The 24,937-nt window shown below is 42.7% G+C and overlaps 1 protein-coding gene and 1 long non-coding RNA gene across 4 annotated transcripts in view; both read left to right on the top strand.

Annotated features, from left to right (window-relative positions):
* The window catches only part of NHS (NHS actin remodeling regulator), a 235,923-nt gene that overhangs the window by 107,457 nt on the left and 103,529 nt on the right, over nt 1-24,937 (top strand). The window lies entirely within an intron of this gene.
* The window catches only part of LOC146762648 (uncharacterized), a 54,217-nt gene continuing 47,163 nt past the window's right edge, over nt 17,884-24,937 (top strand). Inside the window, exon 1 of the long non-coding RNA XR_014940424.1 lies at nt 17,884-24,937. This exon is cut by the window's right edge and continues 21,377 nt beyond it. This is a non-coding gene — a long non-coding RNA (uncharacterized LOC146762648).

Genomic DNA, 24,937 nt, shown 5'->3' with positions numbered 1-24,937 from the left:
AAGCTTGTCAATAACCATTAGAATATTTTTTTCCTTAGTTCCCCCTTCCCTCCCCTGCTTTTGTTAAATCACTGCTATTAGGAGTCAATCACCCAACATCCATTGCAATTACAGCCACAAAAATTTGACTTCATGTCCATTTCAAACTTTTGCTGATAGCTGATTTCAGACACTCTTTGGATTTATTTGTCTTCAGAAACTGGCTTTTAAATCATCATGTGTGAAAGGAAGAGAGATGTAGTTGCACATGCACAATTTAATTTGATGTAACTGTAATTTGTCAAAGGAAGAATGGATATGGACATAAACTTTACTTAAACTCTTCAGGAAAATGGAAGAAAATAAAATTCAGTTTGTATGCCCAACACTGAATCAGTTTCACACCGGTACCATATTTCTGCAAATATATTTTCAGGCATAATTTGAATCTCACAGCTTGAGTCTACAGAGTCAGTTTGAATTTTAGGTTTCATTTACATGGGCTTTAGCATAGAAATTACTGTCTGTCTTCTTTCTGTCTCTCACTCCATGCACACACGTGGTTGGTGAAATGGATTGCAGAAATTTATGAAGAAAAATATCATGGAGATTGGAATGGGTTATGCAATGAACTTTTAACTGGATAAATAGAAGTTTATTGTTGCTTCATTGCATCTTTCAGCACCGAATTTGAGATTATGAAGCATGAATAAACGTCGTAATTGTGAAGTTTCTAAACAGAAGCAGTTGAAGTCTGATATTGAGGCTTGAGAGAATTGCTATTTGATTTTGTCATAGAGGTGAATGAGCCTGTCAGGAAAAAAAAAAATCTAATGGGATATATTCATTTAGGACTGAGTTATTGATCACCAGAAGAAACCAGATTATTATCACATTTAAAGAGATATTACTCATTTTAATCTAATTGTCAGTGTACTGACTATCAAAGGCAGATGAACCCAGATATAGGACAAAGTGAGCGCAGGCTGAAACACAGGAAATTCCATTTGAATGTAAGTAGTGAGTGTGATCAACTGGAACAGGTTGCCCAGAGAGGTTGATAAGTCTCCATCCACGGAGATACTCACAACCTGAGTGGACATGGCCTCGAATAACCTGCTGCAGCCATCCATACTCTGAGCAGGGGTGGACTGGATGTTGATGTTTTCCCTAGATGCCCTCCAGCCTCCACAGCTCTAGATATTTCTTACCATGAGTTTCTCTTGGTGACTATCCAAACCTGATGGATGCAAAATGAGCAAATGCCTGCAAAAAAAAAAAACCAAAACAACAACCATACAAGCACTATGCCTGCTGTATTTTCTCCGTGTTCAAAGCAGATATAGTGACAGTAAGCCAGATTTGTGAAGTATGTCATGAACCAAGGATGGAGGAGATTCCCTGGGGGACTTTGTGCCTCAGTGTAGAACAGAGCTGGGCAGCAGCAAAAACAAACCAACACACAGAAACAGTGGTGAGACCTTGGCCCCACACTGTGTACGCTGCATTGGCTTTCCAGATCTAACCCCATGGACTAAACACCCTAATTTGTGCTAAATATGGTCCTCAAGCACATAGTGCAATTTAGAGTTTTTCTGAAAGGAATCCAATTTGTGTGCTTCCCAAGCACTCTGTGATGTGAGTCGAAGCATGGCAAGTGGAGACAAGAGGGAGGTTCACATGCAAAGCACATTTGGGATGATACACAAAAATGCAGGTATACCTAATGAACGCTAGAGATCATAATTCTTAAAAAACAGCAAAAATGGACACTGTTGTTACATTATTAGTATAACTATCTTAAGAAGGGTGATGATAAGAGGCATTTTTGTCAATACATGGTTGATTCTGCCTAAAACATAATTTCATTGGCACTGAAGCTGTTCCAGAGAATGGGTTACATTTGATTAGTATGTTTGACAGAAAAGAGGAGGGTGTGAAGCTTTAGCGAAGTCAAAACATTTCATCGCAGAGTTTTTCTGAACGTGGAAACATGTCATTTTCAGGCTTTCTAAACGAAACTTTTCAACTTTTAATTCTGAAGCAGCATGCTCATTTAGATCTATGATGTGAGCTTTGAAAAACAGTAGGAGAGAGAAGGCTTTAAATTCTGCTAAGTATTACAAAACAGAAGCAAGAGTTTGGTCCATACCACTTAACAATTGCCTGTGCTGTTTACTCAGTTCTGTAAAACACAGAAGCAAGTTTTGTAGGCAAGAACAGAGCTGGGTTACTGCCAGTGCTGTGCTGTGAACCCCCCAAGCAACATGGGCCTTTCCTGCAGCAAGCTGGTGCTGTTGCCTTTGTCCGTGATGAAACACAAAGTGCTCCCTGGCACTGGGATGGGAAGAGAGTGTGGAGAGGAGCTACTGGCAGTTACATCCTTCCTGCGTAGCTGCATGTGTTGCATTACTGCAACCTCTCTTGGGCATGCCTGGGAGATACAGAGAAAGAGAACTCCCTTAAAATGCCAACTAAATGTCAGAGAAATGCATGCCTGCATCTTATGCATCTCATGGATCACTCGGCTTATCTGGAAATGGAGAGCCTGGGTATCCAAGCATGGCATGTTCCACCCTGCCATGGATGAGAAAATACTGCAGTTCACCTGGTGCTCTAATATAGGTCATGTGTGTTGCAGCAGAGTTGCTGAACAGACATGAGCTGAATGGGTCTGGGGATGGTCCTGAAAAAAAAAGAAAAGAAAAAATAGAGAAAAAAGAAAAGCAGCTTGCTTTGTTTCTGCCTCCCTGTCTTCCACTTTCTTTCATTCCCTCTCACCCATATCCCTGTTGCCCTTCCTCCAAATCCAGTGTAGTACAAAATGAATGCCACTGCTGACAAAAATGTGCTGGTGCTGGCTTTGATTTCTGCCAGCTCCTACTCTCTTCAGTGTGAAGTATGTTCAAGTATAGAGTTCAGATACTTAGAACACACACAGGGTTCGGGGCTTTCAGCCTGTCAGAATGTGGCTCTTGGAAATGGTGCACTGTTCTGATTCCTGCCCTTTCCCATTTATTTACTGGATGTATGTACAGGGTGGAGGGGGGAAGCAGGGGGCAGGTGATACACTGGCTTGGTTTAGCTTGGTTCTATGCAAGACTGGGTTTTAGGTCAAAGAATCCTTGGAGCATGCCATGTCTGTCACTATTCATGCGTGAATGTCTGTTTGTGTGGGGACAAGATTTTTTCTTTGTTTATTTTGAGATTTTGGAAAGATTTTAAGTGTGGTCGATTTTGTATCAGAACAGAGCCAAAATGGTGATGCTGCAGAGCTCTGAAAGCCTGGGAGTCACAAAGGAAGATATTATTTACTTGTAGCCATCCAGGAGGAGTTTGCATATTGTTCAGTAAGGTGACATTGTGGCTGTGAAGGGGCATGGCAGTGGGCTCTTTACTATGCATGTGTTTCAATAACCTAATACTGTGAATTCAGTGTAGTTGAATGTGAAGCTCTCATGGCAGAAGACTGGTGAGCAAGACATCAGGAGCTTCATAATATCGTAGAATGGTTTGAGTTGGAAGGGTCTCTAAAAGGCTATTTAATCCAGTTCCCCTGCAGTAAACACCAACAGCCCCACCGGTGTCCTCAGACCCCTGTCCAGCCTGACCTTGAGTGTCTCTGGGGATGGGACATCCACCACCTCTCTGGGCAACCAGGGAGGTACCTGTGCTTCACTACCCTTGTCTTAAAAAAGAGAATGACATCAAGGTAAACAGATAGATAGTTGCAACCCAAATTTCCCATTGATACACTGCAGGATATAGTCAGAATGTTCGTAGTGAGTGAAACTGACTCGGTAATTCCTTCCTGTGCTTGTTTTTTCTCCGTTGAAAAGGCTGGAGAAATGGCCCCATAGCATTACAGACTTCCTCAGTGCTCACTGCTGTGAGGATGTGGGAACAGTGCTGTGGGTGAGCCTGTTGCCAGGGCTTATCTGCACAGTACATAGCTACTTCTCCCAGGCTGGAGCGTAAGTGCGAACCAATGCTGATAAGGTAGAAAAGCCCAGAAGTTAGCATCAAGTGCCCTCTGTCATTTCAACTTCTCTCCAGGTTGCCATGCACTGAACTGTCTTTATTTGCCCCTGGAGCACTTAGTTCCAGAGTATGTGATTACACACTACTTTTTTGGCCCCATTTGGAGACAGAATGTGGGTGTGTTTATTCTGGTAGCTTTAGGGTAAAAAACAGCAGAAGAAGTACAGTCTCCTCTGTTGTTGGGAGGAAGGTGAATGCTAATTCTGTTATTATAAGAGACTCAGTTCTGGGGTTTGCTGTCTCCATGCATGGACATGCACAACTAAGGGGAAGATCAGGGAAAGGAGTAAAGGCAAGCACAGAAGGCACACAGGTAATAGCAGATGCAACACCCAGTAAAATGGCCATGATGGAACAATTTCCTTTAAAAATGTAAGACCAAAATATTTCCAGATCCTGTTGGAACCAGCATCTAGGTGAGCAGAAAAGAGGAAAGATTAATTTTCATACTTGGCTTGAGCAGCTCTAAGTATCTGGTAGCAGTTTCCTCACTCCTTACCTCATGCCTCATTCCCATAGGAAGACTTGGAAAGCATAGAGTGGGGAAGGTGTTTATAATTCACTGCTCAACCCCACACGAATATCCGTAGATTAGCAGATGCCATAAAATCAGGGGTGTGGTCATTTTCTTCTCCTCTCTCCTGCTTTCTGTTTGCCAAGCATGAGTCTTTCCAATTCTGTCTTGAGATCATGTCGTTTTTTCTGCCTGCTGTCCTTATGAAGAAAGGGAGCTCTTTTTTCTTCTTTCTGAGAAGCCAAAAAGGGAAAGACAAGAAAATGGGGAAAAAACAGCTTCTCCCTAGATTTGCTCACAAGGTTGAAACCTGTCCCAGTCTCCTGGCAAGTTTACAGCCTGTATTACTTCTCACTGCCCCTCTCCCTCCAGCTGACTGCTGTGTGTGCCCTGAGGACTGACATAGTTTCCCCCACTTTCTGTGATCTTATCTGCAGAATGGGGAATGTTTTCTCTCCTTGAGTTGGGTTGTTTTGGGTTTTGGTTTTTTTGCTAAGAGAGGACAGTACTTGAGAGGGTCAGATTAAGTAGCATCACTACTGGAATTTTTTGATTCTTCTTTATTTTCTCCGATTCTCCATTTTCTTCTTCATAGACGCATTTTAGACACAATACTCAGTGACACTGAAAACAATTTCAGAGCGCTGGGAGAACAAGCACACCGCAGGAACCTTTGTGCGAATTAGCAAAGGCTGGGGAAGGAGGGTGGAGAAGAGCAGCTGTTACCAAAACCAGAATAAGCCACAGAACACAGCTGACAGTTTCTGTGGGAGAAACAGGACAGTGCACAGATAAGCTTCCATAATCATCAAGAAGCTAAGAGGAAGAGATCCTGAATTCACTGGTGAAATTTGGGAGGATTGCATCATTTCCCATTGGCTTAAACCATGTTTGGTTTAAGCAATACTAGGTTGAAGGGGAGAAAATATGTCTTGGAGATATGCTTTGATTATTTGCCACAATGACCACCATGACCATTTCAAGATCTTGCAGATTTTTCCTATCTAAGAGGAAGAGGAATCTTCAGGAGCATGATAACAGCTATAGGATCATCAAAATGGCTGGCTGTTGTTTCATGGCTCTGTCTGTAAAGAGTTTCTACATATCTGCACTTGTCCAGATGTACATGGTTTCCACCAGAATAAACCTCTCAGGCCTGCTTCAAGATGCATGGGATCAGCCACGGACACAAAGGTCATTCCAGTGAAATCAGTCAAACTACTGATGTACCTCAAGTTATGCATACTCTTAAACACTTAATTGAATATGGGACAGACTGAACATAAGAATAGTCTATTGCTCTCATCTTAGGGCACAGAAAATGTGCTGGAGGAAAAAAAAAAGAAACCTGAAGGATTTTCCTCCATTTTTGTAAAGCAAAGAGGAAAAGCTTCTTCCCCACTTCCCTCCAATAAATATATACTACATTATTAGAGGAAATTTGTATCCATATGCAAATACAAGAGGAGTAGCTGGAGGGCAGTAACATGCCTGCTAGCACGGTCATATATCTCAGAGAAATTCTGTGGTAAGGAGGTGATTATCCAGATGCAGAGCAAATTACAGACAAAGATAACAATTCTACAGTTCTTGCTTTGGTGCTACAAATATCAGATTTCGTGCTGTGTCATAAATCAGTGAAAAGAAGAAGTTAGGTAGCAAAGCATTCCTGTTTTTTCAACAGTTGTGAGAGGTCTTGTATTTCATATGGAAGAGGTAAGGAGACCTGGTAAGGGGGATGTTTTGGTTTTATTTTGAGGTGAAACTTGGTGAGTCCAACCTAAGTACTCTTGTACGGCTTTCCATGCTCAGTGGTGCACAGCAGATGAGACATAACATCCTAAGGATCTTTTCAGACTGTGAGCTTCATACATCTTCAGCCCCTTCTGTGGGGGGCTCATTTTTCTTTGTTACCTAGTCTATGACTCATCTAGAGTGCTTTTATGTTTTTGAGTCTTCATGCCCTCCTTGCATCCCATAAAACTTTTAAGTAACTTCCATCCTTTCCAACACTTTTGGGTTTTGTATAAAAATAGTGTTTTTTTTCCCACTTGTGGTTTCTTAGCTTCTGTTGTGCTGCTTGTTTGGTGATCTACCAGTGGGATGACCGAGAGAATGACTGTACATTTTTATTCCAGTCTTGAGCTGTCTGTGAAAGAAGCACTAGCTTCATGCTTGTATAATGTCTAAACTAAAGATGAAGAAAAGTAGATTTTGTTTTGATGTGGTTTTTTATGTTTGTTGTTTTTTTTTAAATTATTATTATTATTATTTTAACTGTGGAAAAGATCACTTCTTTTTTCCTGCATTGGTTGAGCGTTGCCTTTGTTCCTTTCTTGGCTAAAGATGAGCAACAGGGAGCTTAGCAGCTAGTGGGGAAGTAGGTTCAGTTTGGTTGTTCCTGTAAACCTCCAGGTTTTTATAGTGGAGTAATTCATGGATTTATTAGAGAAAATCTTTGCAGTAGTCTCCATTTCTGAAGTGGCTGCTCCTGTTCATGTTAACACATGTCAGACACATCATCATAAATGATAATGTGGCGCAGAGTTCTCTCTGAAGTTTAGGTTGCCCATTTTCAGCTGGCACTGCAGAGGTGTCTGCAGCAGCTGCTCTTCTATGACATGGCACAGATGCTCCTTTGAGATTCCTCTTTTCCCTGCTAATTCTCCAGTTCTTCAGCGCAAATACAAACCCCTCATGGAAGATCTTAATACGTCATATGGTTTTCTCCATTTCTTGTTGGCTGTTGTTTTCCTCCCACACCTTCCCAAACAACTAAGCTTCAAACTCCTGAATGCATTGATTTGATGACAGGACTGGCCAGTGATGCCATTAATGATATCACTGATACAATACAGATATATAAATGCATAAAGTATGTTTCTCTGGCAAATACAAAAATTTGCCCTGAGGAATATGCTATGTTGACACAACTAAAGGATGGAGCACTTAAAGAAGCACTGAACCTAAACAACCCAGTGATAAAGCAGTGGAGTTAATATGCATCTTGTTTAGCTTGCATTGAGCTTATTGAATTTCTTGTCTGTTTTGTTCATCCATCCTGGAGAGAGAGATGAAAATGCATAGTCCTTTGGGATAGACAATCATGAAAGAACTGATCAAAGGAAGGACACAGCGTGACACACCAGGCTGGAGAGTTCATCTCAAGTAGGAGTGGTAATGAAGGAGCATCCAGAGTAGAGGGAATGAGGCGAAAGTGAGTGCAGAGAGAGATGGGAATTATATTACAACACTGGGCAGGGGGTTGCATCTTTACTTTCTTGTCTCATTTCTTCCCCAGGCTTTTAGTCCATTTTTGGTTGCCATTTGGGTCCAAAGGCTAGGTGTGTTAGCCATCTCCCCACGTTGGTTTTCTCTTTTTATACTCACTTTCCTGCACGACCAGTAGAGCATCTCCCACATTTGAAGTTCTGTTTCCTGTTTCAGCTGTCAGACTGGGGTTAAACCAGGCAACACAAGATCCCTTCTGCTATTCCACAACCCACAGGTTCTCCTGCTACTGGTCCAGTGATTTCCCACCATGCATTAGTGCAGCGGATTCCTCCAGCTTACAAGTAGAAGCTTTCCTTACCCAAACTAAATTATAGCATCTTGTTTTCAGACTCTCTTTTCCAATGTGAACAGTAATCCTGTGGGTGAGGACAGCCTTTTCCAGCATGATGTTATGAAAAGTTCCCTTGTGCCTCCTTTCATGCCTATGTGATAGGAACATGAACAAGCATTGGGACCCATACTTCCTGGTATGGGACATGGACACAACGTGATGCAGAGGTAGATTTCTGACAAGCCTTTCAGCGGGCTTTTCTCTGTGATGCAGACTGTTGATTATTTGTTGGGGTCCCCGAGTCCCTGCATTCCATAGCCCTGCACCCTACTAAATGACTAGACTCTTCAGAGCTCACCCCATTTCCCTTTTCACATGCTTAGCTTTCTCCTTGGAGGAGAGAGCAGACAGAAGGCTGCTCACATCCCACTAACTGAGGTATATAAGCTGCCCCACACACTGTTTATTCAGGTGGTGCCGGGTTATGATTATCAGACCTCACACTCCAACAAAATGTTTCTGTGCTTTGAATTAAAGGAGCGATGACACGACAGATTAGCTTTTTCCTACTTCTCCCCCTGTGTGCACCTATGCTCTTTTCTGTAACGCCTATCTAATAACAATAATAATAATAGTGGAAAACAAAGGAAATCCAAAGCCCATACAGGAAACTGCTCAGAAGTAGCATTTGTGACTTGGTGTTATTTTTTATGTCCTGCTCGCCAAAAACAACAGGAGCCTGCCTCAGGGATGTGAAACTATCTCAGATTTAATAGAAATGAGTATTTTTCATGGCTCCTCCCTTCTCTTCCCCTACAGTTTTGAAGAACAGCCAGCTCGTAAAATCTTTCCTTTAAACTGCACTCTGAGGGAATAAAGTGCAATAGCTTTGGTTTTGCACAGAAGGGCAAAGGGGTGGCTTGGAATCTGATGGTAACAAGCTGGGTGGCTTCTCAGGAAGAGCCTTCATGAATGCAAATAATACACAAAGCAAACTGTGTGATTTCTGTGGTGGTTGTTTCCCAGCTAACTAAAATATGTATATGTGTGTATGTGCCTATGTATATGTGTCTGTCTGTCATCACTTGCTTTGTTCAGGCTTGACAGTTCCCAATACTTGCAATGACAGCCACTAAGTATGAAGCATGTAGAAAACCACAAAGTTTCAGCCCGGTGTACTTTTTGCTCACTTCTTCTGGAGCATGTACTTATGAAAGAGTGCATTTAGTCCATGTGACAGCAAATATGGCCTTGGTTTGGTACAGACCATGGAAGCACAAAGCAATGAAGCTGGCCATTGTGTTTTTGACCTGCTTGGGTTTGAGGCTGAGAGCATGGCTGGCACGTAGATCACTGTCTGTCCCCTTCACAGACACTCTGGAATGTTTCACGAAGATCGTTGAAATCAGAATTCTTGCCAACTAATTGGTTGCATCAGTTTTGTCAGTACCAGTCATTAATGGATGAGAAATTTGCCATGGGCATTGTGTATGATATAAGCTTTTCCATGCGTCTAGAGAAGTTATATATTATATTGTCCTTCAAATAAAACACCGAATCTCACTTAATCACCTGGCACCAGGAACGGCTGCTTTTAGAAAATCATCAGAGTTCAAGTAGGTAAGTGCTCACACTTGCAGTATACATATTTAATAGCCAAAGCCCAGAGTGTTTGGCACCTGTATGTCCATTCATCATCATACATACAGCCAAACTAGCTGTTTGATACAGAATTAAGTGTGGCAATTAATCAAATTAAATCTCTAGGATACACATGGGCAGAGTCCTAATCCTGGCCTTTTTCATTTTATCACATCTGAGTACAAAACAGCTGAGTGTGTTTATTTTCAGTGAGCTTTATTTAACCCCCATTTCCTCTAGCATGATGGTTATCAAAGATTTCTTCTAACTTTTTTGACATCTAGAGATGAGAGAGAACTATTAGAAAATATATCCCCTGGTGTCTAAAAAAAAATAGAAACTAAATAATAAAGAAAAAATAGCCCAGTGTATTATGAATTGCTCAGACCAATCTTGTGAGTGCCTGGAGTTTGACTTTTTAAATGTAAACTATCCTTTTGCAAAGTATTTAATATAATTCCCTGTCCATTGCATTGAGATGATTAGTGCAACTAAGTTGACTTTAAAAATGGATTAGTTTCAGGGACTGAATTTATCTTAAGAGAAAGAAACAGTAGACCTAACATGATTTATTAACGCGGTGGTCATCCTTTATCTAGAAAGAGGAGCAGTTGGCAAACTGTAAAAATGTGAGGTTTGCCCTTTGTCATTTATCTTTAAAATCACATTATTCTGAATAGCTTCGTATTTCCTGCTCTCCTCTTCATGTCGATCTGAGGACAGTTGCCACTCTCTGGACTGAAGAACACGCCATGATGTTCTGAACATTGCATGTGGATTCAGACTGCAGAAGCATTTGTGTAGATCTCTGCCAGCTCCCATCATGGGAGAATCGAAGTGGAGATGCAGCTGGAAGAGCTTTTCAGAGAAGCTGTCTCATGTGCCTCAGGGACCTGATAGCATGAAGGACCAATGCAGTGCTCCCAGATCAGACAGTTTTTCTAAGAGCTCATCTTGCTCTGGTGGCCAGACAAAATATGGGAGTCACCTTTAGTGACAAACAGAATGAGTTTCAACTCAATATTTAGAAGGATACAAAAGTTAAGTGCTTATACTCTTTGTTACAAATACATAAAACACTTTCTGAATAACGGTGTGTGTGGTGATCATCTTGACTGTAGACACGATCTGTTTCATCTTACCACTTTTACAATGAGTAGACATTTTGGGGGAGCCATAGTCAGGATAGCTTGATGTTTTTGTAGCCTGTTCTGGTTGGAACTGGAAAATAACTTTTTTTTTTTTTTTTTTTTTTGTGATCACAGAATTGAGTAGATTTCTTTTCTTTTACAGTGGTGGTGCAAACCACAGGTACCTGTAGGTGTGTGAGAGAAAGGAAGAGGTGGGATTGTGTGACACGTGTCTCACTCCTTTGGGGCTTCAGAAAGCAGATCTGAACCATCTGAGTTTGGATAGTTGTAGTTGAGCCTACCTTAGTTGGGCCCTCTCCACTTCAGTAATGCTACCCTTGACAATTCCTTATGACTTCTAAAACACATCTGTCTGAAACACAATCTCTGCTAATCCAATCTCAGAGATTTGGCTTCATAGGCAAAGGAGAGCCTGCCATTTGCTAACATTAACATACTTCTGCAAATGGAGAAAATTCCTTGACTGGGTGAGTGGACCACTGTGGCTGCCTGGATGGCTCTTTGAGGAGCTGTGGGGCCATGTGGATGAGCAGAGTTCATCCTCCCTCTGAGCTTCTGTGTTTAGTTACCCATGCACAACATGAAGAAATGGGTCGGTAATGGGTGCCAGATGGAGATTTATGTTTAAACAAAGACACATTCTGAAGAATCAGAAACAACTGAATGGCAGTTGGTACATTAAGCTCCAATTTAGCAACAGCACTTACTTGCTGACCTAGAAGAAACAGGGCAGAGGGCTCTTAGTGTAGTCCTTACCAAACGATTGCCCCTTGTCACTGCTTCTATGGGCTGGGGTACATATGGAGAGGGTATATGTAGGAGCCTCAGAGCTTGTGGAGAGCTTTCCTTTCCACAGGATGTGACAAAGTCATCCAGGCCTCCATTGCCGGCTGCCCTTGTCATGCTCCTGTATTCATTTCCCCTTAGGCTGCAAGAGGGAGTTTTGTAGTCATTCCCAGAATACAAGTGTGTATTAAACCAAACCCTTGGCAACGTACATGTGGTTGGTATGCCTCGTGCCATAGAAGATAGCATGAGTTTGGTTACAGCTAAGCATCATTCCTCTCTATTTCTGTAAATGAAGCTGATTGAAGGAAGGGAAGATCTGCTCTGCGCTACTGGGTGAATGTCTGTTGAATACAAAAATGAAACTGTCATCATCTCCATAAGCCATAACTCTCTTGTGTATAGCAAGCATCTTGTTTGACTGTGTGTACTGATATGCTTTACAGTTTGACACATTACATAAATAAAAAAAAACGTCAAAAGAATGGTAAATTCCTAAGCTTTTCTCTCTTAAAAGCAAAACAGGAGCATTTAACCTTAACTCTGTCCATTTGGGTTATGGTAAAACAAACTTCCTTGCACATTAGTCTCAAATAATATAATCTGTCAGCACATGTATCAGTCAGCAAACATGGAATATTGTTTTAAAAGCACATTCTGTCAATAGGAATTGAATGTTCACGTCACTTTGCAGGAGTATGTCTTCTGCTTTCACATGTGGAAGATAGTTTTTGTCTCCCCAGATGCCAAAAAATCTTCTTCCCATTACTGAAGGCAAAATCCAAAAGAGAGAAGGGTGACCCTCCCTGACACGCTAAAGCTTGCTCAGCCCCAAGAGGAGCAAATAGCGCTGGGCAGGAAACTCCCAGCTCCTCCATGATTCCCTTTCAGCAGAGCAGTTCCCTTCAGACTAACAGGGGCATTCCGACCCTCCAGCAGCCTGTGTTTTATTTGGTTTTTTGTGCATACAGCTGTGCAATGAAAGTGTTTTTGCCACGATGACTGTAACAGCGTGCCACAGTGATCTGTTTCTTCTGCCTAACCTTACCTCTTCACTAATTTTTTGTGTTTGTGGAGAGATGAACAGGCCTCCCTGGTGGCACACACAATGGATGTTAACATCTGTCTTGACTGCATTAAGTGCAGAGGTTTCTTTGTTTCCTGGATGGAAATGAAGGGAAAGGGTGCTCCCATGAGAGCTGCGGTCCCCAAGCTGCAGAGCTCTGCATCTGCATAGCCTAGGCCAGAGGAACATGAGGGCATTCCTGTGAAATCAGCCCTCTCCAAGGGAAGGAAGAGGAAAATCCTACTCAGTCTGCATCCGCTAACTGCATGGGGTGAGCTATAAATAGAGAGTGGTGGTAATTAACAATGTGCTATTGTGTGCCAGGGACGGGCAAAGCAGAGAAAATACTGCTGCAGTGTTGTTAGTAGGATTATGTTCCTACAGCAGTGTTACTCAGTAAGCATGCCCCAGTAAACAGCACACTGCCATAGTGCGTCACCTAGATGTCAGCATCTCCTGGCTGTCTGTTCTGATCATTAAGAAAACGTGAGTGTGGCTGTTCCCTCTGTTCCTTCTATATCTGCTTGCATTTGTCAAGGCGATGTGCCACAGTTCCAAATGCAAAAGTTCTGCAGTGTTTCGAGAGAGACAGAGACTGATACTGCTGGTTCAGCTGGAAGCAGGAGGCCTTGTTTTCCCCTCTCCTCAACAGTGGAAAGGGTTTCAAAGGGTTTCCACTTTGCTTTCTCATGTCATGTGGGCTCTTGCCACATTTTATTATTATTATTTTTTTGCCTGAGTTATTCTCTCACTTAAGTAATCCTTCTGCAGTTACCTACTAATGAGGTAGAAATCCCATTTCTGGCATGGACTGACATCCTGGTGAGCCCAGCATTTTCAACTACAATACTGTTTCAGTTGTGGTATTTAATAGATTTCCTAATGCTCCAGCTGGTGCATTTATGGGATAAGGTGAGACTCTCAGCTTTCAGTGCAGAAACATGGCCCAGGTACGTTGCTACTCATCTGCATGCACATGAGACACTTTCAGTGCTTCTTAATGCCAGGTTTTAGAGCAACTGAGTTGGAATGTCAGTAGGACTGCCATCCCTGCTCACTGCTTCATTTGCCATCTTCATTTCATAGTCTCTCGAAAGGGTGTTGACTATGGGGGATTGCCCAGTGTGATCACTCGCTTTACTTGTCTTGAATCCATAGGAACTGTTGAGCAGATTAATTTCCCAAATGCTCATCTGTCTGTGGGTCCAGAAACATACACAAACTGCCTCAGTTGACACCGGCCTCTGTCTTATCAAGACCCTTAGACATCAGCTAATTTCTGCAGCCATGGTGTTGTTGCAGTAGCAGAAGAGGAGCCTGGAACTGAACTTGAACTTGGTTCCTCATAGTATTGCTTTTACAGCCAGTGATAGTGCTTGTAAAAGCCCCAGACCTCCTCCTGCCATTTCCTGTCCTCTGAGGACTGGATAATCAAGTGCTGAGTTTGACACTTTCCTGAAGTGGGTGGTAATCCAAGCGAGATTTTGCATGAAGCAGATAATAGGCTTGAGGGGTTGTTTCCTAAATAATCTGCCTCACTTACAGGAAACCCTGGTGATCCCATGGCTGAAACACAGGCAATGAGCAGCCCCATGCTTTTCCCAGATTCTGTATTGGCACTTGTGGCAGAACACATCAAACTGGTCCCAGCCAGGGGAGGTAATGTCTGAAACAAAATGAGACAACTTTTCAGATTGCTTATGAATTAGGAGCATGTGAAAGGGGGCAATGTAATAACAGGGTAGAATGACTTGTTAGCTCTGCAATTAACATCAATACATGCTATTCAGCTCTCTTTAGAGATATACAAACACACTTCAAACAGCCATCTCATTAGGAAAATCATGACTCCTATACATACAGCATAAAGATTGCAGGCTACTGAATACCACTTACAATTATTTTTAGTTTACAGAAACAAAAGTCTTAATTATGTTTCCAATGACAACAGCATTGTTAGCAGCCAGATGTTTTTCACTCAAAAAAAATAAAATAAAATAAAAAAATAAAAAGAGAGGGGAGCAGATTGAAGATTGTTTGGGAGGCTTATCTGAAACAAAGATACACTCAGTGAAGTTGGCATAGAACTATCAGACTCTTTACAGGTCAGAGTGACATTGTGAAGACTTTGCAGACTTATTATCCTAACCACGTGCTGTCCATAGTTGTTTCTCAGCATTACTTGGAATAACAGTCAGTCGTCTGAAAGAGAAAAATCTTTTGCAGCCTTCCAGGGTACATCCACAGCAGCCAAATAACTCAGGGCCATGGCACAGGCCTGATGACTTTCTCACTGTCACCCATGGCGGTACACTATTGCTGTGTCATCCAGGTAAGCACTGCTCTGCTGGGCAGCACCAGGCTGCAATTCAGGTAGCCCAGGGGCTATTCCCAGCACCCCATATTGTCACATTGTGTTGAGATGGGCAAAGATTTAATTGCCTGTGAGCTGAGCCATGCCACTGCCCCAGGGCAAGGAACTTCTGGAGACAGCCCAGCAGTGGGCCACAGAGTAATGAGGGGCCTGGAGCATCTCCTGTATGAGGGAGGCTGAGAGACCTGGGGCTGTTCAGCCTGCAGAAGAGAAGGCAAATTGAGGTCTCGTAACAGTTTGTAAATATCTAAAGGGTGGGAGTCAACTCAATGAGGGTGGACACTTTCTGGTGATAAGTGGTGATAGAACAAGGGTCAGTGGGCATAAACAGTTACACAGGAAGCTCCATACTTACAGAAGGAAGAACTTGACTGTGAGGGTGACAGCCCTAGGACAGGCTGCTTAGGGAGGCTGTGGAGTCTCCTTCTCTGGAGATATTCACAACATCTCTGGATACCTACCTGTGTGACCTGCTACAGGGGCCTGCCTTAGCAGAGAACTAGATGGGCCAGATGATTCCCAGGGTTTCCTTCCAAACTCTATGGTTCTGTGATTCTGTGAATGCAGTCTGTGCTTTACCCCCTATTTGATTTATCTCTGCTGGCAGAATGGTCACAGTTGCCACGTTTGAGGAACAGATATGCTAATTAACAGAGTAGGCAAGAAGCCAAGGACAGTCCCCCACTGCCCCTCCTCATCCCAGCTGCTTTTGATCTCTTGGAAGATTAGGGACAGTCCTGCCCTCCAGCTGTGCTTTGGGAGCCAGCTCTGTCTGCTGTCTTGCTGCAAGGAGTCCTTCAGGGCAGGAGCACAGCACCGAGTGGAGGTTGCTGCGTGCCCTGGGCAGGGGACTGATATCCACACTGGGCTGAATTGCATATTGCTGGGTTCAGCATGAGGCAGAAACCAGGTCTCATGCTGCAAGTGGATGATGATCAGAAAATTTCCAGCATAAGATTGGAAAGACTGGCAGTCAGCTAGAGCAGACATGGATATGAGCTGGGACCTGGTGCTGGGGAAGAGATGAGGTTTGGTCCCACACTGAGCAGCTTTCTGCTAGCTTTGATTTTCAGTAGTTGCAGGCCATACCATTCAGGCTGGCTTCACAGCAGTGCCCAGATGTCCGGACATTGAATCACTATGAGGTGGTGCCAGCCATAAAACCCCCATGGTCATCTTAGTCCTCAGGACAACTTTTTTGCAAGGCTACACGGCATGAAGTGTTTGCTGTACAGGAGAAGGACAAGGAGGAGAAATAGGACTTCTATTCTACTGGTCACATCCAAAGGGGATTAAAGCACACTGAGAAGGTAGAGCATGTCAGCAATGTGCACTGACTTGGTTGGTTCAGAAGCATTACTGAGTAGTTTCCTTGTCTCCACTGGCTTTTACTTGGCCCAAACTCTTTAATCTAAGGCTGCAAAGAGTAATCTTGTTTCATTTTTGTAAGCTCATTGTGCTACAGCTTGTACTTAACAGCACTCTCAATTTGAAGGTTTATCTCCTTACCATTTCTGCACAAGAACTGGTAGCTCTCCCATTCTTCTCACTTAAGCCATCTCCTAGCCCTCACTTGTTAGACCATTTCCCACCTTTCTTCTATTTTGACACTATTTTTCTAATGTGAAAATTCTAAGTACAGCAAGAGCATCCCTTTCTGCTTCATGCTATGATGTCTTAACACTAAGCCTCCTGCTTCATGCTGCTCTATCAAAATATTTACAACCTATCTTTTGCCATCATCAGGCTGTATGTTTGAGTTCATCAAGCTGAACTCAGCTTCAAAATTAAGGGCAGGGAAAATTATGATCATTTCCATATTAGTCACTCCATCCAGTTTCCTTGGAGTGATGAATGAATCAACTCCCATTCTGACTTACTGTAGGGGTAAATATGTGTAATTTGAGCAAATTTGAGTTGCTTGATATAATTGTTTGCTGCTGTGCTGCAATGCAAAATGCAGGGATCCATGAGGAAGTGTTTGCAGCAGGCACATGCTTCTTGCCTTTGGTCCCTGCCAGTTTCTATTTTGCAACACCAAGTTTGATGACAGCTTGCCTTAGGATGCAAATGGGTTCAGGAAAAAGACCCATCAGATAGTTTCCAGTGCACTGTCTCTGCATCATGTATGCTGGGAGGGCTGCGTGCTGCAGACCAGGTTTGCTTTGCTCTCCCCTGTGCTGTTTGCTGAGGTGTGGCTGAGTGAGGTCAGCAGCAAATGCCACATTCACTATAGTGGAGGAAGGGATCCTCTCCTACATGCAGGGCTGCTGTGTGGGTGCTGGCTGCTCTTGGTGCAGCTGTGGCTGTGTGACATGGTGGTGCCACTGAGACGGGTGTTTCTACCATTGCTATGCCTAAGTCTGTTCAGAGCAGGCCTAGGAGTGCAAAAATACTGAGTTTTGGCATACCTTACAACTTGTATGGCAATATGAAATGAGCTTGCTGGAGAAGATGGGCCAAAAATGAAAATAAATTTCCCTGGGTGTTGCTATGCTGTCAGGTTGGTTCACTCCCTGTTCTGCCTTGGGGCACTGCTCCACTCCTCACCCATGCTGTAGGCAGAAAGGAGCCAAGTGTTTCTCTTGGCGGAGAAGTCTGGGTTGTGCAGGACCCCACAGGGAGAGCAGCTGTGAGCCAGAACCCATTGTTAGGTTGTCCAGAGAGGTGGTGGGTGCATCCCAGGAAACATTTAAGGTCAGGCTGAGCAGGGCTCTGAGCACCCTGATGTGGCTGTGGGTGTCCCTGTGCATTGCAGGGGAGTTGGGCCAGATGACTTTTAAAGGTCCCTTCCAACTCAAACGATTCTGTGATTCTATGATTTGGCTGTGGTGGAGGGGCTGGTTTTGGTATGGGAGCTGGCTAGGACTGAACATCCTGCTGATCACTTCTGTGCACAGGACAGTGCATACAGCAGCATCTCCAGGGACATGAAAAATTGAGCATGACTTTGTCATCTGCAGAAGCAACTGGTTCCTTGTGTGGCCATCAGCTCAGAAGTTGTGGCTGCTGCCCTGCCTGCTTGTCTGCTTTCCCATAGGAAGCCTATTTCAGCAGGTATGCATGCAATCAAACAAAGCAGATGATTTTGTATTTGTTTTCCAGGTAGACCAAGAGGCTGAAATCGTGCCAAAGTGTCAGCCCTGTCTTTTGTTGGAGACTGCAATAGAGATGGACTTTAAGGCATAGCTTTCGTATCTGAGGGCTTTTCTAATGACTTCTTAACTAATTGACTTGACTTTGGCAGGGAGACAGCCAGCGGCTGAAAAAGGATTAAAACTGTTAGAAACGAACAGCTTTGAAGTGGCTGAAACCCTATTAAAATCTGGATGACAGATTTCTTTGAAATAGTATTTCTTAACCACTACAACTTGGTACGGTGAGCTCTTCTGCAAAACTTTAAGGGGGAAAGTGAAAGTCTGTGCAGTGGGATGGACTCAGGTTGCTGCTGCCATTCAGTAATTTGGTAACTGTAGGATACCTTGCGCAACTCATGTAAACCACCTGGTTTTGTTTCTAAGACTGAATATTTTGTGTTAGGGGAATATTTTCCTCTTATCATTCAGTTACAACATAGCAAGCACCATGATGGAGCTAAATAGTGTATCTTTTTCAATGGCCAAATGAATCTTGCTCTGAGAAACAATCTGCCACAGAAATTACTCCAATTAGGGCTTTCTGCAGGGAGCACGTGGAGATCCAGTTCTGTGAGGCTGAAAGTGAGACTGTATTGGATGATAGTCATTTAAATCGAGGTGATGTATTTTTTCCAAAAGAACGTTTTTAAGTTAGGATGTGCTCATCTTTTCGGATGTAAAACATCATATGGAAGTGTGATCATTGCTGCTGAATTTCTGTCAATCACCCCCTTCCCCCCCATGCTCTGGTGGGACTTATCCTGTCTGACAGGCTTCAAAACTTTCCTGCCAGCCAGATTTTCTCAAAAACCTTGAAGACTTTCTGCTGGCTTATCTGCCAGCGGCTTAGAAATCTGCCTGAAACACAGCATCAGAGTGGGAAGTGAAGAAGCTTTGGGGGTCTGTGGCTGGATTAGGTTACTAGATACAAGGAGGAAGGATGTAAGGAAGAAGTTTTTACAACAAGGGCAGTGAGGCACTGGCACAGGTTGCTCAGAGAGGTGTTGGATGCCCCATCTCTTGAGACACTCAAGGTCAGGCTGGACAGGGCTCTGAGCACCTTAATCTAACTGTAGGTGTCTGTAGGTTCACTGCAGGGGATTAGACTAGATGGCCATTAAGAGTCCCTTCCAACTCAAGCAATTCTATGATTCTATGAAACTCTGTCCCAAGGAGATGCCCCTTGTAGCTTCTAGCCTCACAACCAGCTGGTTCCCCAGATTCCCCATCCTTGCAGAGAGAACCTTGCTGTCAGGCCCAGCTCTCCACCCCAAGTCTCCAAGGACTTGAGGCTTTCTGCTCGGTTTGAGTCCCCCACCCCATTCATGATCCAGGAGTCCCGTTGTCCATGGTGCTGCCAGAGAACTGTGACTTCCCAGGGTCTGAGCAGCTAGCTTGGCTGGTTTTGGAAATCTGGAAAACACATTGTGTTCTAGTCACTTGAAAATGTCTGTTATGTGTCTTTTGGTCCCAAGTTAAAATGAAAAAGAAAAATGAAGCTATTGGAACGTGTCTGGTTTCTCAGTCTGATCTGCTTTTAGCTCTGTGCTCAGTAAGTCTGTGAAGGAGCACAACACTGAGTTTTTGAGTGGTTCTGCTGAGACAGGTCAGGGTATCCACCAAGTTAACACCAGGCTCATGCTGCATGCTGCCCTGAACTGTGCCTGTGGGAGTAAAGTGTGTTTCTACAGATCAATGAGTAGGTCAGAGTTTCCTCGGGGGTATTTCAAACAAAAGCCTGATGGCTAATGAAAGGCAAATTGTAGCAGTCTAATTTACATTGGCACTCAGCTGCAAACCTATGACACCAAGTTCAAGGAGATCATGACTGGAACTACTTTTAATCAATCCTAATTCCTCTGCTGTGGATCTGTGAGATGAACAACTTAATTCAGGACAAATTAGCTTTATGGCAACCATGTAATGAGAATAGACATTATATAGCTATTCTCTATGTAGCTGTTTAGCTGTTCATGTAAAAGTATTCTCATACCTACATAATGCACTAGACTCTTGTGTACAATCATAATTTCAGTCTACCAGAAAATGACAGCATTATGGTCTATGCTTTGTGTGTGTGTGTACCTTGTTAGAACACCTGCGCATTTTACTATGACATTTCATCATAGTCATAGATTAAAACCTCTTCTTATTCCAGTGCAGAAGTAGAAATTGTTCTCATAAATAGCATTGTCTTGTGGTTTCTAATCTTCTTTCACAAGTCAGCGTGCTGTCAGTGTGAAAACAGCTTGTGCATAACTCTGGAAGCCTCCTTAGGTAAGAATCTACTATCGCTACTTAGATAGGTGTCTTTTTTGTGTTGGGTAACTGATTTTGGAAGGAGGGAAGGAGGGAGAGAAGGAAGGAATGGATAGAAGGGAGGGTGATAAGCTTGATAAAAGCAATATAGTCTGAAAATTTTGGCTGAAACTCAAAAACACCAAGACGTATCAGAGTACATGGGAAACTCTTACATTTCTCTATTGTTTACATAGGTGGGTGGGATTGGTGCTGACCAAATCACTTCCTGCAGTTCCCCTGCCATTAACTAACTCAGCTGCAGGGTAGAAGGAGTTAACATAGCTTTGCTGGCACTATCCTAAACTGGTTTCTAATCTTGCTCTGTATCATCTAGGTAACATGGTAGTAAATTTTCTCTTATGTTCCGCTTGGCTTTGGTCATAGTGTTATGAGAAGAGTCCTGAACACTGGCAAAGCTGCTCCTGAGTGAATCAGAACTCTCTGGTGCAAAAGCAGAACTTCTGCCTTCTTCAGTGTGGGCAAGGCAATATTCTGTTCAAACAGACAAGGAAAACAAAGGACTGCTGCAGTCCTATTCTTGTAAACCATTTCTCATGAAGAAGATCCATGCTGAAGCGTGCAGAATGTTTGTACCAGTAAGGGCTCCTGGCGGATTTGGCAGTGTTGTACAGTCTCCTGGTAATTACGGAATCATCACTCAGTGTTCAGAACATCATGCTAGCCCTCAGCTGTAGGAGTCTCCTTGATTTCAGGAAGTAAAACCCCATGAAAATGACTTTCAGGGTGTGTTCCAAGCATAAGGAGGGGTCCGTGCTTTTCTCTGATTAATTGCCTGTTTACAGTTTTGCTGAACAAAACCTGGCTTAACTTTGTGACATGAAATATGTCTAGTGAAGAGAAGCATCAAATTAATACCGCCCAATTAAAACTTTAAAAGCAGTAATCTTCAGTTAACAAACACCAGATGCTCTTGTCAGGGTTATCTCACTGCTGCTATATTAATCACTTTTAAGCTCTGTTCATTTGAGCACTTTGCTTGGTACAGAGTACTATTGCAGGATCATCTTTCTGAATATTATGCCAAAAATTATCACTTCCCTGATCCTGCAACTGTTAAAACATCAGATTAAAAATGTGGGAGTGACTGGGAAGCAATGCATTCTTGGTTATTTTTTAAATACAAAATGACCACTCAACCTATTAAACAGGTTGAATAAGAGACTTTTTTTTTTTTTTGCTTAAAAAATAAAATAAAATAATTAGAAATATTAATTCCACTGCATGTTACTGCTTTTCAGGGCAAATTAAGTTATTAATATGTCAAAGCAGCATATGTGCAACAAGTGCAAAACTGATCTGCCAACAGAGAATTTTCCACCAAGAAATGTAGACCATAGCCAAGAGGAATAAACTAAGAAACAACATGAGTCAGAGATAGACCGTAGTCTTTTCCACATCCTGGACATACATGGGTTGAGTGTTGCTGCTTTACACTCCAAGAGCTCCCAGTCCCTGAGCTCAAGTTGAGTATTAGGAAAAAATTCTTCTGAGAGGGAGAGAGGTGAGGCAATAGCCAGGGAGATGGTGGAGTCAGTCCCTGAAAGTGAAAGAAACATGTAGATGTATCACTGAAGGACATGGTAAGTTAACATGGTGGTGATGGCTTGATGGTTGGACTAGGTGATCTTAAAGATCTCCAATGATTCCATGGTTGCCAGACAAAGAGACTTGTTTGTTAAGTTCTGGGCTCATTCCACCCACAAGGTCCCAAAGGAGCAGTGTAGTCACCCTGTCATAAGACCTGAGCTGCTTTCTGAAAATGCCTTATCTCCAACTGTAGGGGAGACCAAAGAGACTCTGCTTCTCACTGGACTGTCCTGGTAGGGTAGTGGGTTAAGAATGGTTAGCCAAAGAGGAGAGGAACCTTTAAAGCACTGTATTATGTATATGGATGTGAATGCCTTCAAAACCACAACTTGGGAGGGATAATCCTTGTGAAAACAGAAGGGGCTTGAAAAGACAAAATTCTCTGGGAAGCAGGAAATTATGTGGAAAAAATGAAGATTCAAGCCTGCGTGAGGATGAGTAATTGTTTCTGGAGTGCCATTAAGAAATGAAATCTGTGGGATCTCTGTCGTCAGAGAAGTCACATTCTTGTTTTTCCTTATCTTCTGCCATGACAGCTCGACTTCATGAATCCAGAGTGGGTCTCTGTGTGTAAGGCCTCCTCATGCTTTTAGTTTGGGCTCCATGCCATTTCTAACAGTTTCACTTGACCACCCATCAGCCTGAAATCTTCTTCGGAGATGATAAATAACAGATTGTCTCACCTCCTCAGGAAGCTGTTGTAAGAACGACCAAAAATAAAAAATAAATAATAAAATAAAATAAAATAAAAATGCTACGTCAGGAACAGTCATGATTTAAAAATGTAAAATAGTGAAAAACAACTACAGTGATCTGTGTTGCTTTTCCTGTGTATTGTCTGAGTTCCTGCTGGGTGACCGTGCTCCTTTGCACCATTTTATACACCCTTTATCCTGCTTTGCTCTGTTCCCTGCTGCCCCCACCTTGCTGGATCCCATACCAACCAGTGGGGGAACAACAGCAAGTTTAGATGGGGTCAAGGAGAGAGATTATTAATCTGCAACAGTCAGGCAGCCACTTCTGTGAGAAACAGCCATTCCTGGCAGTGTTCAAGAGGCATCTGGATAGGGAGCTAGAAGATATGGTTTAGTGCTTTTTTCTGTAGGTATGGTAAAGGGAGGACGGTTGGACTAGATGATCTTGTTGGTCCTTTCCAACCTTGTGATTCTATGATTCTATGAAATGCAACACACTCTGTCCCTGAAAATGGAACTGTGTGGAACCCAGTTCCAAAGGGTTCTGTGAAGAAACTCCACATTATGTGTCCTGGTGAGAGACACCGAAAGGTGGGGAACATGGGCAAAAAAAGAAAACGTGTAATGCAAATGGAAAGAGAGCATCTTCCCATTTTGCATGGTACTTTCAGAATATGCTTGCTGTTTTCCTCACCTCTCTCTCCCTTTAATCCCTCTGCCCCCCTCAGTATATAGAGCACTCTTTTACCTGTAAGGATATGTGCCCTATAAGGGGGAGGTGTCAAGTTGTTGTTCATTATTTTGCATTTTTAAATCATGACAGTTCAGGATACAGCAGTGTGTTTTGGGGCATGCATGCCATAATCAGTTCTTTACCCAAGGTCCAAAATGCCACTGTCTCTCAAGTTTGGGAGAAAAGTGTCTTAGCCTTTTGGGTTGGTAGCACTCCCGCAGAGGATGAGGACATCTTTCCAGGAAGCTAAAAGTACCTTGGATAAATCTTATTCTTGCATTAAGAAGTAACCACAATAGCTAACTCAGAGACCTGTGTATCAAACAGTTGTCTGAATATGGCAGTTGGTTTCCAACTTCGGCAGAAATGCAGGTGCTGGAAACTATTGTGATCTCACAGAGTAAATTGAGAGCAAAATCTGATACAGAATCCTAGACCAAAATCAGAGCCTTACAGCTGGTGAGTGGTTGCTGAATGGAGGTGGGATTTCATGGTGGGCACCCAGCTTGCCCTCGCCCCAGTCCTCCTCCACAGTTGCGTATTTTGTGGTTGTGTTTAAGTACTTTTCTAGTACAAGCAGCTTGTGACAATCTAATGTATTACATTATTAATTAATTGTAGCCTGTCATTTTCAATGGCTGGTGAACTGCTTTGAGTTCATCGTGAAGAATGTCAGTCTTTACTCTAAATACTACTTATTCAAAGTGTCATGGAAAAATATTTTTCCTGTTATTCCCTCCCCTCTCGCTTTTTTAATATTTGTAATTGTTTTGCTTTAACTGATTTTTTTTTTTTAATAACACATGGCAGCAGTAGAAAGCACTTCTGCATGCATTATGGCACAGATAGAAATACATTCTTTTTCTCACTGAACTCATGCCAGTTTTAAGGGAATTCATACATATGCAGACAAGGGTTTGGCAGAGGTGTGTGCAAGAGCTTTGTTGAATCTGTGGGAGTATTTGTGTACATAGTTGTGTGCAAAAAAGAGAGGGGATGTTGAAACCTGGCAACCGTATCATCTGACAGCTCTGTAGTGACACATATAGTTCTGATTTAAGAATTTGCTACAAAATGCTTCATGGAATCCTGGTTTGGGATCCTGTGGGACCTCCAACTAAGTACCATGCAGTTTCGGTTTTTTCTGTCTTTTCTAATAAGCTGTAACATGCCAAAGTTAGCATTACCTGTGCTGTTGGTTTCCATATTAATTTTGAAATGAGTGTAGTGTTAATATTATTAGCATAATATTAACTTATGAAATTGACTGCTCAGAAGCTTAGGTCTTCTGTTTTTTTTTGGGTTTTTTTTGTTTTGTTTTGTTTTGTTTTTTGGTGCAGTAGCAT

The sequence above is a fragment of the Coturnix japonica genome, chromosome 1 (assembly GCF_054131305.1).
Source record: "Coturnix japonica strain WE chromosome 1, WE-NBRP24, whole genome shotgun sequence".
Lineage (NCBI taxonomy): Eukaryota > Metazoa > Chordata > Aves > Galliformes > Phasianidae > Coturnix > Coturnix japonica.
This window is presented reverse-complemented; position numbering and strand designations above follow the sequence as displayed.